The sequence below is a fragment of the Rattus norvegicus genome, chromosome 5 (assembly GCF_021556685.1).
Source record: "Rattus norvegicus strain SHRSP/BbbUtx chromosome 5, alternate assembly SHRSP_T2T, whole genome shotgun sequence".
Taxonomy (NCBI): domain Eukaryota; kingdom Metazoa; phylum Chordata; class Mammalia; order Rodentia; family Muridae; genus Rattus; species Rattus norvegicus.
Window position 1 is genome coordinate 49,494,496 of NC_141538.1, and position 15,936 is coordinate 49,510,431.

Here is a 15,936-nt window from a genome sequence, read left to right on the forward strand (position 1 = left end):
AGTATAGATGCTCTGACTAGTCATCATCAGAGAGGCTTTCTCCTGAAGAAGATGGGAACAGCAGACCCACAGACAGACGTTATACAGAGATTGAAAGATCTTAGGACATTCATCCCTAAACAGTACATTTCCAACAAATCCCTTTCTTGGGTTTCAGATAATCCTGCAGAAGAGGTGGCAAAAAGAGTGAAAGAGAAAGAGGAGATAGAAGACATCAATAGTACGAAGCATTCTACATAAATATGGTCAAAGCTCCTATAACTCACATAAACTGAAGCAGCATGGACAGGTTCTAGAGGTCCTCGGTGTGTAAATTATGGCTACTTGTTTAAGGTTTTCATGTGAAATCTTGAGTGTGCACACAATTGAATCTCTGGATCTTTTGTCTTCTCGTGAGCTTTTTTTCCTCCTGTTTGTTTTATATAACTTTGATCTGTTACTTTTCATTTTGTTTCACAGTGTTTTGTTTTATTAAAATATAATCTCAAAAAATCAAAATGCTTAAGGCTAAATATATAGAGAAATAAATGAAAAGAAAAAATACTGCTTACAAACACATACATTTGTTTTTATCTTACTATTGTAAATTAAAATTTTATCATAAAATCAGTTCTAAACCCATAAAACTAAATGGAAAACAATCTTATAATTCACAGAGAAGCAAGGAAAAGCATGCATTCTCAAAGCGATCCAGCAGAATGATTAATACTGGAACTGTCAGTGTACTAGACTTCAAGTTATACTACAGAGACATGAGAAAAGCAGCATGACACATAAAATTATACATGGGTATTAATGGAATTGGGTAAAAATATCAGCTATAAAACTATGCACCTAAAGGATGTATTCTGGAAAAGATAGAAAAATATGTCACTGAAAAATAAACAAGCCCCTTAAACAACATCTATTTCATAATTGAGGTTTTTTTTTTTTTTATGTAGAAATAAAACAATGTGACTGGAGCAAGGTCTCATTCAACAAACTCATGTAAGGCAAACTGAATGATTGTGGTTTTTTATTTTATTTTTTATTTCGTTTTGTAATTGGATATTTTTTTATTTATTTAAATTTCAAATGTTATCCCCTTTCCTGGTTTCCAGTCCATAAACACCTTATCGCATCCCTCCTCCCAATTCTTCTATGATGGTGTTCCCGTACCATTCACCCACCCCTTCCTGCCTCCCAGAACTGACATTCCCCTACAGTGGGGAGTCCAGGCTTGGCAGGAGCAAGGGCTTTTCCTCCCTTTGGTGCCCAACAAGGCCATCCTCTGCTATATATGCAACTGGATCAATGGGTCTATCCATGTCTACACTTTGGATGATGCTTTAGTCCCTGGGAGCTCTGGTTGGCTGGTATTGTTCTTATGGGGTTGCAAGTTCCTTCAGCTCCCTCAAACCTTTCTCTAATTCCTCCAATGGGGACTCCAATCTCAGTTCAATGGTTGGCTGTGAGCATCTGCCTCTATATTTGTCATGCTGTGGCAAAGCCTCTCAGAAAACAGATATATCAGGCTCCTGCCAGCATGCACTTCTTGGTATCAGCATTATTATCTGGGTTTGATGGCTGTCTGTTTATGGCCTGGATCCCCAGGTGGGGCAATCTCTGAATGGCCTTTCCTTCAGTCTCTACTCCATTTGTCTCCGTATTTCCTCCCAGCAATATTTTTGTTCCCCCTTCTTTTTTTTTAATTTTTTTTATTTTTTTTTTAATTAACTTGAGTATTTCTTATATACATTTCGAGTGTTATTCCCTTTCCCGGTTTCCGGGCAAACATCCCCCTCCCCCTCCCCTTCCTTATGGGTGTTCCCCTCCCAACCCTCCCCCCATTGCCGCCCTCCCCTCCATAGTCTAGTTCACTGGGGGTTCAGTCTTAGCAGGACCCAGGGCTTCCCCTTGTTCCCCCTTCTAAGAAAGAATGAAACATCCGCACTTTGGTCATCCTTCTTCTTGAGCTTCATGTGGTCTGTGGATTGTATCTTGGGTAATATTAGCTTTTAGGCTAATATCCACTTATCAATGAGTCCATACTCTCTGTGTGTGTGTGTGTGTGTGTGTGTGTGTGTGTGTGTGTGTGTGTGTGTGTTTGGGATTGGGTTACCTCACTCAGGATATTTTCGAGTTCCATCCATTTGCCTATACATTTCATGAGCTCATTGCTTTTGATAGCTTAGTAGCACTCCATTGTGTAGATGTACCACCTTTTCTGTATCCATTCCTCTATTGAAGGACTTCTGGGTTCTTTCTAGGTTCTGGCTATTATAAATAAGGCTGCTATGAACATAGTGGAGCATGTGCTGTTTGTTATATGTTGGAGCATCTTTTGGGTATATGCCCAGTTGTGTTATAGCTGGGTCCTCAGGTAATACTATGTTCAATTTTCTGAGAAACCTCCAGACCGATTTCCAGAGTGGTTGTACCAACTCACAATCCCACCAACAATGAAAGAGTATTCCTCTTTCTCCATATCCTCTCTAGCATCTGCTGTCACCTGAGTCTTTTATCTTAGCCATTCTGTCTCACCAGTGTAAGGTAGAATCTCAGGGTTGATTTGATTTGCATTTCCCTGATGACTAAGGATATTGAACATTTCTTTAGGTTCTTCTCAGCCATTTGATATTCCTCAGTTAAGGATTCTTTGTTTAGCTCTGACTGAGTTCTATATCCAACACATATGTAGAATGGTAAGTGCCGCTATCCCCTTAGGTAATATTAGCTCTTGGGAAACAGTAACAACAAGAGGATAAATGGAGCTTGCTGGTCATCCAGTCGAGCAATACCATTATGCATTGTGTTACAGATTCAAAGAGAACCTGTCTCAAAAAACGAGGTGGATAGCAGGTGGGGGAGACACATAACATCAAGAACTCGACTCACACAGCCAACACACATGTGAACAGTGACACCACTAGAAACAAACATCTCTCTCTCTCTCTCTCTCTCTCTCTCTCTCTCTCGTGTGTGTGTGTGTGTGTGTGTGTGTGTGTGTGAGTGTGTGTGTGTGTCTCTGTCTCGCAACTATATATCGCTTCTTTTTCCATATTCAAAAATCCAGTTCTAAGGGCTCAAATTCCTTAGTGATGTATAAGACTGAAAATATTAGAAAAAAAGAAGGGAAAATATGGTAGTCATGGGTAACAGTTATCTGAGCAGGGCACCATTTATTTAAAAAAAATGGTGCCTATAACTACTGAATGGGTCTGTATGAAATGATATAGCTTCTACACAAGAAACACTTTCAGTGAAGACATAGACTACAGAATGAGAGAAAATGTTTATTTGCTGCTCATCTGGCAGAATTTTATCTACACCATCCAAAATATGAAGCAACAAGGACAGCAGCAAAAACTAAACAACACCAACTACAAGAAAAGCCAGTACAACGATAAATGGTCAAGAAGCATATGAATAAAGTTTAAGATTAGTATCTATTAGAGAATTTCAAATTGAATGTCATCAGAATTTCACATAACACTACCCAAATGGCAGTCATTAAGAAAACAAATAAATGCTGGTTAAAGTTTGGATAAATAAGAAGCATCAGACATTGCTGGTAGGAATATAAACCAATCCTGCCACTCTGGAAATCTAAAGCAACCATATGAGCTATTCATAACCTGACTCCTGGGAGTTTACCCACATGAGTCCAAGTCAACACATTTCAAAGAAACTTGCTCATTGATGTTTACTGAAGGATTGTTCAGTTAGATAAGTTATGGATTCAGACTAAGTCTCTAAATACTGAGGAATCTATCAAGAAAATGTGTCTATATACACATGGACGTATTCTATCCATAAAGAAGTATGTAGTCATGTTCTTTCTAGGAAAAGGGTTATAATTGGAGAAAACTGTATTAGAAAATTAATGTAATCTTGAAAAAAATCGTATGCTTCCTTTCTATGTGATCCCTATATGTTTTAGAAACACAGAGAAAGATACAGATACACAGACACACAGACACACCCACACACACAAATCAAGTATATGCCAAAATATGTACCCAGAATAGAAACTATCTCAGATAACAAAGAAGACTAAAAAGAAAGGAGAGATGATAAAAGGATGCTTTAGGACTAAGGGGGTGAGTATGCTCAATACACAGTGTATAATTGATGCAAACTGCTCTGATATAACAGAACACCATGCAAAATGAAGATATACAATGAGTCATTGCTTTGCAGCCCAGGAAGTAGCACTCTTGGAGGATTTCAATAAAAAGATTTGAAACAAAAATACATCTGTTACTTTTTTTTCTTCTTGTTTTAAAAACACTTAACATGATGTCCTCAAACAAAATTTTAAATACACTCCACGAGTACAAAAGTCTCTATTATATTATTCATCTGGTTTAAATAAAACTTTGATCCCCTAGAAAAATTCTCACTTCAACTGTTCCTGGGAACAGGTAATTACCAGTATTTTTGCTTCCATGAGTTTGATGATTTTAAATGTTTTATATGAGTAAAACCATGAACTCTGTTTTTTTTCTTTTTTTTTTCACTGTCTTATTTTTCTTAGTGTGACTTACTTCATATTCTTCAAGAATGCAATACAATGGCAAGGTTTCTTTCGTATATACCATCATATGAACTTACTACTTCTGTACCCTGAAAGATAATGAACAAAATAAGATTTTTACATCTTGTTAGTATGAAATCTGGTAACTTTTCGACTTATTTTGTTATTTATTTATCAGATAAACATAAAATGGAATTTTCGGAGTAATGTAATATATTTAATTTTTGCAAAGTTGAAACTTTGTCTAAGTGTATGTGTTCAGAATGTTATATTACCATGAAGAGTAAATAATGGTGTTAGTTTTTCCATATCCTAAACTCTTACATTTTATGTAACGCCTGATCTAAAGACAATCTGGTTGTGGTGGTACATGTTTTTAATTCCAGAACTCATCAGGCAGAAGCCCAGTATATATATAATGAATTCCAGGGCTCTATAGTGAGACTCTGTCAATAAATTAATTAATGAATTAATAAAACAATGAATAACACAAAGCACTAGAAGGCAGAGAAATACCTAATAATATGTGATTGTGGTGGAGAGTTCATGGAGAGTTACACGGAGGCAAACACTTCAAATTTAGAGATTAAGTATCTGTAGGTTTGTACATTGATTAGGTTTCCATTAAGAATGTAAACTCTGCTGCCTTTCTTAGTGTCTCACAAAATAATTCCAGCTGATGCATTGGCAATCTAACAGTTGAATCCTGGGATGTTTTTCCCAAGATGGAAAAGTTAATCAACCATTTATTTTCTCTCTTTATTTTATTTGGTATATATCAATTTTACATGTGAATGTCTTGCTATGAGATATCTTGTTACATAAATACAGTTCAAATTGATTAAAATAGGGAAATTATCTTATACTTACCTTGAATATTTGTTATTTGTGACAAGAACATGAAATCTCTTCCTCCTACCATACTTAAAGACAATAAATGATTATTGATTTTAGGTATTCTACCTAATAGGATATACAACACCATAAATTGTATCTGTAGCACTGTATCTATTTGTTACCCTTTCCTTATACACTGTACCTCCAGTCTCTAGGTGCCATCATTTTTACACAATCCCATAAGATGAAATATTTTAAAATCCACATATGGTTAATCTCAATATTTTATTTTACTAAATTTAATGATTTACAAGATCACTAATATCATTACAAGTGACAGGATTTCATATTTTTATGAACAAATTATACTCTGTAGTATATGTTTTCAATTATAATCATTCATTATTGATGGATACAAGTTAATTCACTACCTTAGGTACGATGAATGCTCTTTCAGTGAGGAGAGGGTTCGTAAATAGACTTGATGATCTTTAACACATTCTCTTGAATGTTTTAGTGTTTCAAAATTTTAACTCCAGCTCAGATCAGTCTTTATGATTTTCATATTCACAAGATAAATATTGTTTGGCATACATCTTTGGTGAATTTTTTCTCATCATATGCTTCTTTTAACCTTTGAAGAAACGGCTTGCTACCTACTTCAGTATTTTTGAAACAGGCAAATTTTATCACATGATAAATTTGAATGATTTTCCATAGTTGATTGTCAATTTCCAAATTCCAAGTTATATATGTAGATATGTTTATATTTATGCATAACAGCAAAAGTTCCACTGTCATATGCGAAAGTAGCAGACCAGCTGTGCACATTCTAAAGTTATCGGTACATAAATATAGATACATCTAGAAATCTCCATTAAAGCAAAGTTAAATTCAAAATCTCACAAAGCATTAAAATCTCCTGCTTCTGCTGAAGCATCTGGCAAGGTGAGTTCAACTTCTTAACTTGGACCATGAAGTCAAACTTACCAGATCTAGCCTCATCCCAGGTCTGTAGCTGCAGGTATGGCTGCTCTCTTGATGGCTAATAATCTCTTCTTGTCATTAACCTTTTTAAAATGAACTAAGTCTCCAATTTCTACAGGGATATATATATATATATATATATATATATATATATATATATATATAATATCTTCAACTCATTCATACCAAAGCAACTCATTTTCCCACATATCAAAATTTGTAATATTATGTTTATTTTATAAAAGTATTTAAATATGTTTTGTCTCCATCAGAGAACAAAAAGTTTGTGCATAAATTATTAATAAATATTATAGTATGGTAGATAATACAGGACAATTGTTAATTCATACGATATAATGAAACAGTAAAGCAAGCTGCATATAGTAGGGGTCATAATCTACATATCTCTTTATAAGGAGAAATCTCAGTGAAGCCCGTGATTTGCAGAAATCTCCCTATGTTGCAAAATTGGGTGTGTATAAATAATGTGGTTTTAGATTTAACTATATATATTTATATATATATATAATTATTACATATAGAATTATTATATAAATTTTTAAGAAAAGTAAAGTGATATTTTGAGAGTCCCCAAATGCCTAAGTGACTCATATAGATCGGTTGACCCTCCAAATTCTGGAGCTACATTTAAAACTGATATTTGTCACCCAAGCTACATTCCTTTTGAGCGAAATTCTAATTTTTTTTTCATGATGACTTACTTATTCCATCTCAGTGATCCAATGGCAGGAACCAATTTCTCAGCGATTTAGAGAAGTTACTCAGTTGAAGAAAGGTATGCATGCTTTCATGCATTAGTGAGCTTGTCAGTGTATCACCAGCTAGAGTCGTATAAAAGAGAGAACCTGAACTGAGAGAATGTGTCCATCAGATAGGCATGTAGGACTTTGTTTTGTTTTGTTTCTCTAAATGACAATGAATGAGGAAGACTGAACCAACTATGGATGGTGCTATCACCAGAGAGGTAACTGTGCTGTGTACAAGAATCAAACTACTAAGCAGCATTGCCCTGTGGCCTCTGTTTCCATTCTTGCTTCAGGTCTGCTTTGAGTTGCTGTACTGAAGCCCTATCACCATATAGTATAACTATGTCTTGAAATAAACCTTTTCCTCCTCAGTGTGCTTTTTGTCATGGTGTTTATTGCTGCAATACAAATCAAGATAACATTTTCTTTACCAAATATTGTCATGAGGATATTACAGAACTGAAAGAAAATGTCCAACCTTCGAAAACTTTAAGGTTCAAGGGCTAAGATGTCATTTTCTGTATACTAATACATCTAAAAATTTAAATCATTAGGAGATATCACATTTATTTAGTTTCAAACAATTTTGTTACTATTAATTTGATGCCATCTTATATGTAAACATTTATTCGTGGATAGGAACATTACTAAAACAAGAGAATAGAGTCAAAGCATGACAGAATATTTAAGTACAATGTCAGAACATTGTCAAAAGAATGAGGAATATATTGGGGGAACTGTGAGAGTGGCTGCAGGAAAAACAAAAGCAGATCTCTTACCTTAGGTGCATTTTGTTCCCTGGATTGTTCTTGGACATCATTTTGTGTGACAAACATTTATATTTAATTTATAAATATACTTATTCTTGTGGGATGTCAGAAGATAGGTGTAGACTCTGATATGGTCAGTGTACCCTGAAGCTGAATATGGTCTTCTGCCTTACTTTCATGCTTTCCCAGATACAATCTATTGTACATGCCCAATAATTATGTTTAAATTGGACTAATCTTGGGAAGTTATGAGAGAGGACTCTTCTTTTAATATTTGGTATATGCTTAGTGATGTTTATCTTTATCTTTTTCTGTTCATATTTTTCTGAAAACAACCTGTATCTTGCTTTCTTTGGTACACTGATGTATGAAAGTCCACTGAAGCTCAACTAAGACTGGCCATAGCATCGAACTCTAGTCTGCCTTGATATTTTTGGCTAGCAGATCTCAGATCTCTCAGGCACAGATCTGCCAAGGTAGGCACAAGTCAAGACACAAGAACCCTATAGTCAACTTTGTTTCAATTTTGCTCTGTGATTCTTAAGGCAAGTTACATTTTTTTTAAAACTTTGTGTTTGTTTTCTATACTCTGCAAAATGTGGATGATTAAACTTACAAACTATGCTTGTCTTATTGCAGTCACGACTACTAGAGAAGAGTAACTTGAAGACAGGGTTACTTTAGTTCATAGTTTCTATCATAATGGGGAAGACACAGTGGAAGGAGCTTGAGGCTGCTGTTACTGTGGTGCCCCTTTCAGAAAGTGAAGAGGGATGAATGCTCTGCTTAACTCGTTTTCTTCTTTTTATTTTTCCCAGGACTCCTAGCCCATGGTGTTGTAGCATCCACAGGTCAGGTGGTTCTTCCCACCTAAATTAATCTAATGATAAAACTTCACAGACATACCAGAGCTTTGTCCCAGGTGATATCACATTTCAATTGAGCTGCCACTCTTTGCTGACTAGATGTTTGAGAAACGAAAAAAAAGTTATTAATATATATTAAATACCTTCCTGCAAAAATTCTGTGTGAACCAATGACTTAATAATTTATCTGTACATTAGTAGTGACTTCATTCTTATGAATGTATAAGATGTATGTTATAGTCATAAATGCAATAATTCATTTAAAACATGCATAGCAAAATAGGCACCATTGAATTGGAATAGTTCTCATGAACAAAGTATCACAAAATGTTAAGACTCAATGTGTATCATGGTTAAAGATCCCAATCACATTCAGATTTATTCAAAATTTTTATAGACAAGCTGTCAAAAATCAAGGCATTTAAAAGTCTTTGGGAACTGACTCATGAGAAGGAATGAATTCTGGTTTTAATATTTTGTAAATCATTAGATGTATTGATTTTTATGTCATCCTGACAACATATCTAGGAAAATTGTTTTAAAATGACTTACTTGACCCCTGTTCCAGGAGGGACAGCTTTGGTCATTGGGTCCATGGCTTCTGAGTATGTGTGGTGAGGCTAAATATCACAGAATAGAAAACATCCCATTTCAAACCCACTCCTCTCACAGCAACCTGGAAGCACAAGTGGAGGAGAACAAAATAACCTTCAAATCTACCCACTCGATTTAGATTCTAGCTCTCACAGTACCCACTGTCTTCAGTGTCTTTCAATAACCATTACTTTCAGAATTTGTCACATAGAGGACCAAGACTCTAACACCTAATGTGTAAGTGAACATTTCAATTCAAAATCACAACAGCAGAGGTTTCTCGGAACCAGTAACTTTAAAAATCCAAAAATACTCTTCTTTATCACTTGTCAAAAACATACTTTTTATAGTGAGGAGTATCTGCTGCTCTCCAAGCCCACGAAACAACATAATTCCATTAGCCAATACTTCCAATTCTGACTTTACAGATAGAGTTGAAGAGCAACACCAGGAAAAGTGTATTTAGGAAAGGATAGAGGGTCAAAAAGGAATACCAATACCAAGTGGTACTCGGTATGCTCTAAAGAGTAGTCATAATAAACTCACTGAGAAACATACATTCATTTACCTTTTTTCAAATAAGTAAAGTAGGAAATTCCATTCTTGTCCTCAGAAAGTGTGGTTCTGAATGTTTGCTACAGGAATATGAAACAGTTGGAACTACTTGGGTGTAAGGTAGTACAGACTCCACAGTCAAACACTCATAGAAACAGATAGGTATCTTCCTTGTTTTCTACAGATAATGAAGTTGTTACTGAGGTTGGTGGTAATATTCTTATTGTTTGAATACGTTGGCCTTTTATCATTCTTAAATTAATTTTGGTTAATGTGAGTAACAGATCTCTGAAATGTTTAGGATATTTCATTCTTACAAAGTGGTTTGATAATATGGATATTAAATGTTTGGCTTTTTGAATTTAGTTTGTTCATAATTTTCAGTTATTTTACTTCATATTAAATTATGTAAATAATGCTAAAATATGTAAAACTATTTTTTGAATTTAATAAGAAAAGACAATTATCTAATCACGGCCATATACAGTTTGCTATGAATTGCTGTTAAGATAAGTGGATGTTTTTTCTGCCTTAGTTATGTATTATTCAATAAGTTTAACAACTTGATTGTTTTGGGCTTGTGGTAATATGTAAAACTGGACAGAAATAACAAATGTTTGGTCTTTGTGTGAAAAAGGTCTTTCCGCCAATTTCTTTTTTTCCTAGATCCCTGGGGAGACTGTCAAAGGCTTGTTCACAAGCTATTTACTATAAACTAAATTCATTTAAAGGAGAGTTTATTCATTTATTTATCTATTTATTTATGCTAAAGTCTGAATATAGAAGCTTGCATGTGCTAGGCAAACACTCTACTTTTCCCCAAACACACCCTTAGCTTAGCAGTTTATTTTGAATATATGATTATTTACCACCATCCTGAAATTATTCTGGAACGAGATTTCTTTCAATAATAGTCTCTCCTAATATTAGGGTATATTTCCCAAAACTTCAAGTGGATTCTGAAAACTCTAGACAGACTTCTACCTACCTATGCAGTCTTTCTATATAAGTATATCTATGATAGATTTTAATGTTTGCACAAATGACAATAAAATAGAATGAACATTTATAATATATTGTAATTGAAGTTTTATTATTTTCTTTCTGCCTCCTGGTCTCTTTTTCTTCTTTCCTCCATCTTCTTCTGATTTATATCATAGTTGTATTTTTCTACCACAATTAGCTATGGCCATAAAATACTGGAAAGCAAAACTGTAGGTTTCTGAATTGCTGAAATTAAAATGGAAGAAATAAAATTTGCTTTAGAAAGCAAACTTTTTTACAACAAAAGATAAGTGCAGAGAATTTGGTATATGCAGTATATTCCATTTCAGAAAAAGTAGCTACCAAATTAAACGTAGAAATATGTGTTTTTACTCAGCTTCATTAACTAAGTCATTCAGCCATGCATTCTAACATTTCAAGTGTATCTGAAATTTTGTAACAAACTTAAATTAAGAGGAAATCTTCAACAGTCCAAAAGTCTCACCAACATGACTATCTGAACCAGCTGAACAATAGACATGTCAAACTAGGTAGAGAAAAATTCACTGTGTCAGCCCTATATAAAGAACTGTAGATGTCTTTGGAAAGACATCAAGTCATGGGGATGGGATGAAATATATCAGAAAAAAAACAAATAAGGAAAGATAATAGTTAAGGAATCTGAGTAAAACTGAGAGCTGGAAAGCTAGGCCACCTCAGGAAGAAGCATATCAATTGTTGTCAGTGCCTAAGAGTCAACTATGAAAATATTTATGCACAGGTTATATTTAGGAGTATATATGTATATATACTCCTAATATACATATACATAGATATATATTCCTAAAGATATGCATATTAGGAATATGTGTGTGTGTCTCTGTGTGTGCACAAATATACCTATGCTTATAAATCATATAAATATAAACATAGACACATACACACATAAACACCTACTTATATATGTCTTCATGCAATAATAATTTGTGTAAAAAGAGGCCATATATTTAGAGAGTTGGGCATGGTTAAAGAGAAGATAGGAAAGGGAGAATGCAATAATTACGTTGTAAGGATATTTTAAATTCAACAATAAAATAATTGAAAAGAAAAAGTCTTCTAAATTAAAAGGAGAAAAATTTCAAGATATTTTCAATATCAAAAATGACCTTGCCATGGAAGAGAGTGGGTATTACTCATAGGATTCCTCTCCAGGAAGATGTAGCTATACTTATAAAAGAAAGACATCAAATTTTATAATACACGTAGCAGAAAAATAAATTTTAAAAATTAAGAAAAGTGTTTTTCTTCTCCCTTCATGTGTCAGTGAATAACTCACTTTTTCATTTTGGTTTGATAACATTTTGGTTAAGGCAAAAGAAAATATGAAGTGTTCATGGGAAGTGTAAAGAGGTCATAAAATGAGACTATAAAATACTCAGGTTTTTTTTTCTTTAAGTCCTAGCCACATAGTTCAAGAATGACATACTTGGCTGAAATAAGAGTAATATTTATTTTAGGAAAATTTCAAATGTCCAGCAGTGAGTTCTACCTCTTTTTGACTTTCTGTTTCTTCAGCTGTTCTTTTTCAGTTCAGAGAGGTGAAAATAGACTACTTAGACAGTCTTGCTTCAAAATGGAAAGAGGACTGCCCTTCAATACATAAGAACACAGATCAGCCTCCAGTATATATGATGAGGGCTTTCCTTTTTAATGTGTGTAATTTAAAAACACTATTTCAGCTACGTTTTCCTGCTCTTTGTTTATAAATAGGTTTATGTTTTTCTATTAAAACCTTATACCTTGACTCTCTGTTCACTCAGCTTTGTGTGCAAGGCTCTTGTCATACATTTAAGACCTCAAGCATGAACCTTTACCTTGCTCTCTCTGCTTTTTTTTTTCACATCTATTACTATCTACAACATATACTATTGTCTCTGAGCATATGTAGTAACACACCCCTTCCACACTACTGAAGTTGTTTCAACAGCCTTTACACTGCCATTTTCTGACAACAAATAGTAAATTTCAGTTAATAGTCATACATTTTTTCAGTTGAATTTCTGAAAATAATGTCTGATTTAATTTACTGCTAGCAGAGAAATATGGGGAGATGGGTTTTGTTTTAATCTACTTTTTCTTCCTTTAATGCACTCTGTGTCTGAACAAATGATTCCAAAAGCAATGTGTAATGTGATGTAAATTATTCCCACTAATGAAATATGTGATTACTCTCATGCACTTTACATTCACATATTAAACACGTATCTAAATCATTTGAGGTAAGCGCTGAAAATATATAAAGTAAGTAGGTCAGGAAAAGACTGAACAATTCAGACTGCTGAAAGAACTCAATAGATGAGTGACTATTAATGTTAAAATCAATTATAGCTTTAATTTCACACAAACAAAATTCTTTTCTGTAAGATTTCATTAGTTATTCAGTTAAAAATATATCAAGGAAAGATTATGCAATGTTAGAATCTGAAAATCTCTAGACTATACATACATTAGATGCTTTAACTACAAGTTGAAAAATAAAACTAATGGCATTTACAGAGGGGAAAAAAACTATACAGGTAAAACTAATTCCCTATAAGATATATCAAGGTCTATTAAGGTCATTATGGCATAGCTAAAATTAATTTGACAGCTGTTTGCATAATTAAGGCATATATATCTATAAACATATATATGTATGTATGTGAATCTTTCATGCAAATTCTCAGATTCAGACAAATCTCATCAATCAAAACAGAAACTGTTTCACCCTAAACTGTGGCTGGTGCACAGCATAGATATGATCTATTTTAAGACAAAATGACTCCATGGTGGTATTTACTTCCAGGTGCAATAAAATCCATTTAAATTTGAAGGATAATTAAAGCAATGAAATCTCATGACAGGAAGAAGCCAAAGCTCTACCATTCAAAACAGGGTTTGACATAGACTGCCAAACATAGCTTAAAAAAATCAGGCATAGTACTTACTGAGCTGCTGATGTAGAGCGTTCTCTACATTAAACCTGTACGACAACGTATTCCTACAAATTACCTGGTTAAGATTTTGTCGATACATTGACTACTTGTACTTGTTTTCTGAGCAGGCCAGGGTGCATAAATAGTCATCTGAAGATCAATTTTGGGTTGGCCATCTCACTCATGCTTGCAATTGCAGTAGTCAAACTGTTGAAGTAGGAGTATTGCTATAATTGCTGGACTGTCTCGTGACTTTTATGTTAGTCTAGGCTTCACAGAACTACTCTGTGTGTTTGTGTACTACAATATATATTATACATATAGAGCATTACATGTATATTATACTATATATATATATATATATATATATACTGTATACATGTGTGTTCGTGGTTGTGTGTGTGTGCAGTAAGGCCTTTTTCTCATGTATAGTAAAGTTTAAATGATTCAGTACTTGAATATGTGTTATAATTTTACTATCTTGTCTTCTGTTTTGATTATTAATTAGTACCTTAGTACACAGAGCAGTGGTTATCATAGTGGCACCTTCCTTTATTTTGTAATGTATACATGATATTTAATGTTTTATTATTTATATATTCACTTTACATCCAAATCACAGCCTCTCTCTTCTCTTCCCATTTCTACCCTTAAAAATCCTTCTTGCTATTGCCTTTTCTCGTCCTCAGAGAACAAGAGCTCCACTTGTACACCACCCCACCCTGGGGCATCTAGTCTCAGGAGGACCAGGCACATCCTCTTCCACTGAGGCCTAACCAGGTAGTCTAGGTAGGGAGAAGAGGATCCAATGGCAGGGAACAAAGAGACAGCCCCTACTTAATAGGAGAACAACATGAAGACCAAGCTGCACACTTGCTACAAATGTGAAGGGCATCTAACTGTAATTCCTGCTTGTTCCTTGGTTGGCGGCTCAGGCCCTGTGATCACTCATGGTCCCTGGTTAGTTGAATAAGTGGGCCTTCTTGCAATGACCTTGACTCCTCCTACTTGTAAGCTTCTATTCACCACTCTTTCACAAGACTCCCTAGTCTGTGGGTCTCTCCATCTGAGACTATCCACTGCTGGATGAAGCTTCTCAGGCTCTGTCACCTGGGATGGGTCTAAAGATGGGGCAGCCATTGGTCAGCTGTTCCCTCAGTCTCTGCTCTCTTTATCCTTGCACATCTTATAGGCAAGAAAAATTTGGAAGTTGAAGGTTTTCTGGATGGATTAATGTCCCTCCCTCCTCTGGAGGCCCTTCTTGGCTTTAGAAGGTGGCAACTTCAGTCACTATCACCCCCTCTGATAGGAATCTCAGCTTAGATCACCTCCATAGACTCTTTATATGCTCTTCCATCCCAGGCCTTCAGCTTGTCACAAGAATTGTCCCTCAACCCATGTGCAGATTTCCATTCTCAATCCCAGTCCTTTCTTGCCCTGCTCACTTCCTACACCTGATTATAAGCCGTATTTTATCCCACTTACTCTCTTCACCCACCTCTGATGACTCTATAGCTTCCCCTCGTGAGTGAGATTTATGCATCCTCCCTTGGAACATCCTTATTACCCAGTTTCTTTGTGTCTTTGGATTGCATCATGGATGTCCTGGAGTTTCTGTTTAATATCCACTTATAAGTAAGTACATACATGTATTTCTCTTCCTGGGTTAATTCACTCAGGACAATATTCTCAATTGCAGTCCACTTGGCTGAAAAATTTATGAGGTCTTTGTCTTTAATAGCTGGATTTTATTCCATTTTCTTCATCCACTCTTGTGTTGACATCTAGGTTGTTACCGGTTTCTGCCAATTACATATAATGCCCGTATAAACATAGTTGAGGAAGTGCCCCTGTGGTATACTGGGTCACCTTTTGGATACATGCTTAGGAGTGGTTTAGCTGTGTCCTGAGGTAGAACTATTCCCAGTTTTATGAGAAATCACCAATTTAATTTCCAACGTGGTTGTGCAAGTTTGGACTACCACCAGCAATTGAGGTGTATTCTCCTAGTTCCACATCCTCTTCAGAATGTGCAATCACTTAAAGTTTTGATGATATACATTTGGCCAGGTGTGAGGTGGA